Below are 4,140 nucleotides of genomic sequence, written 5' to 3'. Positions count from 1 at the left end.
AGAGGGGCGGCGCCCCCCTTTCCTTCTCTCCCCCTTCCTTTCCCCCTCCTAGTAGGAGTAGGAAAGAGGGAGTCCTACTCCTACTAGGAGGAGGACTCCTTGGCGCGCCAAGGGCCGACCGGCCTCCCTTGCTCCTTTATATACGGGGGCAGGGGCACCACACAAGTTGATCTCGTGATCATTTCTTAGCCGTGTGCGGTGCCCCCTTCCACCATATTCCTCGATAATATTGTAGCGGTGCTTAGGCGAAGCCCTGCGACGGTAGTACATCAAGATCGTCACCACCGCCGTCGTGCTGACGGAACTTCCCCGACACTTTGCTGGATCGGAGTCCGGGGATCGTCATCGAAGCTGAACGTGTGCTAAAACTCGGAGGTGCCGTAGTTTCGGTGCTTGATCGGTCGGGCCGTGAAGACGTACGACTACATCAACCGCGTTGTCATAACGCTTCCGCTGTCGGTCTACGAGGGTACGTAGACACTCTCCCCTCTCGTTGCTATGCATCACCATGATCTTGCGTGTGCGTAGGAAATTTTTTGAAATTACTACGTTCCCCAACAGTGGCATCCGAGCTAGGTTTTATGTGTTGATGTTATATGCACGAGTAGAACACAAGTGAGTTGTGGGCGATATAAGTCATACTGCTTACCAGCATGTCATACTTTGGTTCGGCGGTATTGTTGGACGAAGCGGCCCGGACCGACATTACGCGTACGCTTACGCGAGACCGGTTCTCCCGACGTGCTTTGCACATAGGTGGCTTGCGGGTGTACAGTTTCTCCAACTTTAGTTGAACCGAGTGTGGCTACGCCCGGTCCTTGCGAAGGTTAAAACAGCACCAACTTGACAAACTATCGTCTTTGTTTTGATGCGTAGGTAAGATTGGTTCTTGCTTAAGCCCGTAGCAGCCACGTAAAACTTGCAACAACAAAGTAGAGGACGTCTAACTTGTTTTTGCAGGGCATGTTGTGATGTGATATGGTCAAGACATGATGCTAAATTTTATTGTATGAGATGATCATGTTCTGTAACCGAGTTATCGGCAACTGGCAGGAGCCATATGGTTGTCGCTTTATTGTATGCAATGCAATCGCGTAGTAATGCTTTACTTTATCACTAAGCGGTAGCGATAGTCGTGGAAGCATAAGATTGGAGACGACAACGATGCTAACGATGTGATCAAGGTGTGCGCCGGTGACGATGGTGATCATGACAGTGCTTCGAGATGGAGATCACAAGCACAAGATGATGATGGCCATATCATATCACTTATATTGATTGCATGTGATGTTTATCTTTTATGCATCTTATCTTGCTTTGATTGACGGTAGCATTATAAGATGATCTCTCACTAAATTTCAAGATTGTTCTCCCTGAGTATGCACCGTTGCAAAGTTCGTCGTGCCGAGACACCACGTGATGATCGGGTGTGATAAGCTCTACGTTACATACAACGGGTGCAAGCCAGTTTTGCACACGCAGAATACTCAGGTTAAACTTGACGAGCCTAGCATATGCAGATATGGCCTCGGAACACTGAGACCGAAAGGTCGAGCGTGAATCATATAGTAGATATGATCAACATAGTGATGTTCACCATTGAAAACTACTCCATTTCACGTGATGATCGGTTATGGTTTAGTTGATATGGATCACGTGATCACTTAGATGATTAGAGGGATGTCTATCTAAGTGGGAGTTCTTAAGTAATATGATTAATTGAACTTTAATTTATCATGAACTTAGTCTGATAGTATTTATCTATGTTGTAGATCAATAGCTCGCGTTGTTGCTTTCATATGTTTATTTTGATATGTTCCTAGAGAAAATTGTGTTGAAAGATGTTAGTAGCAATGATGCGGATTGGATCCGTGATCTGAGGTTTATCCTCATTGCTGCACAGAAGAATTATGTCCTTGATGCACCGCTAGGTGACAGACCTATTGCAGGAGCAGATGCAGACGTTATGAACGTTTGGCTAGCTCAATATGATGACTACTTGATAGTTTAGTGCACCATGCTTAATGGCTTAGAATCGGGACTTCAAAGACGTTTTGAACGTCATGGACCATATGAGATGTCAGGAGTTGAAGTTAATATTTCAAGCAAATACCCGAGTTGAGAGATATGAAGTCTCCAACAAGTTCTATAGCTAAAAGATGGAGGAGAATAGCTCATAGTGAGCATGTGCTCAGATTGTCTGGGTACTACAATCGCTTGAATCAAGTGGGAGTTAATCTTCCAGATAATAGTGATTGACAGAATTCTCTAGTCACCATCACCAAGTTAGTAGAACTTCATGATGAACTATAATATGCAAGGGATAACGGAAACGATTCCCAAGCTCTTCATGGTACTGAAATCGAACGAAGGTAGAAATCAAGAAAAACATCAAGTGTTGATGGTAGACAAGACCACTAGTTTCAAGAAAAGGGCAAAAGGAAGAAGGGGAACTTCAAGAAGAACGGCAAGCAAGTTGCTGCTCAAGTGAAGAAGCCAAAGTCTGGACCTAAGCCTGAAACTGAGTGCTTCTACTGCAAGCAGACTGGTCACTGGAAGCGGAACTGCCCCAAGTATTTGGCGGATAAGAAGGATGGCAAGGTGAACAAAGGTATATGTGATATACATGTTATTGATGTGTACCTTATTAATGCTCGCAGTAGCACCTGGGTATTTGATACTGGTTCTGTTGCTAATATTTGCAACTCGAAACAGGGACTACGGATTAAGCGAAGATTGGCTAAGGACGAGGTGACGATGCGCGTGGGAAATGGTTCCAAAGTCGATGTGATCGCAGTCGGCACGCTACCTCTACATCTACCTTCGGGATTAGTATTAGACCTAAATAATTGTTATTTGGTGCCAGCGTTAAGCATGAACATTATATCTGGATCTTGTTTGATGCGAGACGGTTATTCATTTAAATCAGAGAATAATGGTTGTTCTATTTATATGAGTAATATCTTTTATGGTCATGCACCCTTGAAGAGTGGTCTATTTTATTGAATCTCGATAGTAGTTACACATATTCATAATGTTGAAACCAAAAGATGCAGAGTTGATAATGATAGTGCAACTTATTTGTGGCACTGCCGTTTAGGTCATATCGGTGTAAAACGCATGAAGAAACTCCATACTGATGGACTTTTGGAACCACTTGATTATGAATCACTTGGTACTTGCGAACCGTGCCTCATGGGCAAGATGACTAAAACACCGTTCTCCGGTACTATGGAGAGAGCAACAGATTTGTTGGAAATCATACATACAGATGTATGTGGTCGATGAATGTTGAGCTCGTGGCGGATATCGTTATTTTCTCACCTTCACAGATGACTTAAGCAGATATGGGTATATCTACTTAATGAAACATAAGTCTGAAACATTTGAAAAGTTCAAAGAATTTCAGAGTGAAGTTGAAAATCATCGTAACAAGAAAATAAATTCCTATGATCTGATCGTGGAGGAGAATATTTGAGTTACGAGTTTGGTGTACATTTGAAACAATGCGGAATAGTTTCGCAACTCACGCCACCCGGAACACCACAGCGTAATGGTGTGTCCGAACGTCGTAATCGTACTTTACTTGATAGTGCGATCTATGATGTCTCTTACTGATTTACCGCTATCATTTTGGGGTTATGCTTTAGAGACAGCCGCATTCACGTTAAATAGGGCACCATCAAAATCCGTTGAGACGACGCCTTATGAACTGGTTTGGCAAGAAACCAAAGTTGTCGTTTCTAAAGTTTGGGGCTGCGATGCTTATGTGAAAAAGCTTCAACCTGATAAGCTGAACCCAAATCGGAGAAATGTGTCTTCATAGGATATAAGGAACATTGGGTACACCTTCTATCACAGATCCGAAGGCAAGACTTTGTTGCTAAATTCGGACCTTTCTAGAGAAGGAGTTTCTCTCGAAAGAAGTGAGTGGGAGGAAAGTAGAACTTGATGAGGTAACTGTACCTGCTCCCTTATTGGAAAGTAGTACATCACAGAAACCTAGGTTTCTGTGACACCTACACCAATTAGTGAGGAAGTTAATGATGATGATCATGAAACTTCAGAACAAGTTACTACTGAACCTCGTAGATCAACCAGAGTAAGATCCGCACCAGAGTGGTACGGTAATCCTGTTCT

Source organism: Triticum urartu, chromosome 7 (assembly GCF_003073215.2).
Source record: "Triticum urartu cultivar G1812 chromosome 7, Tu2.1, whole genome shotgun sequence".
NCBI lineage: Eukaryota > Viridiplantae > Streptophyta > Magnoliopsida > Poales > Poaceae > Triticum > Triticum urartu.
This window is presented reverse-complemented; position numbering follows the sequence as displayed.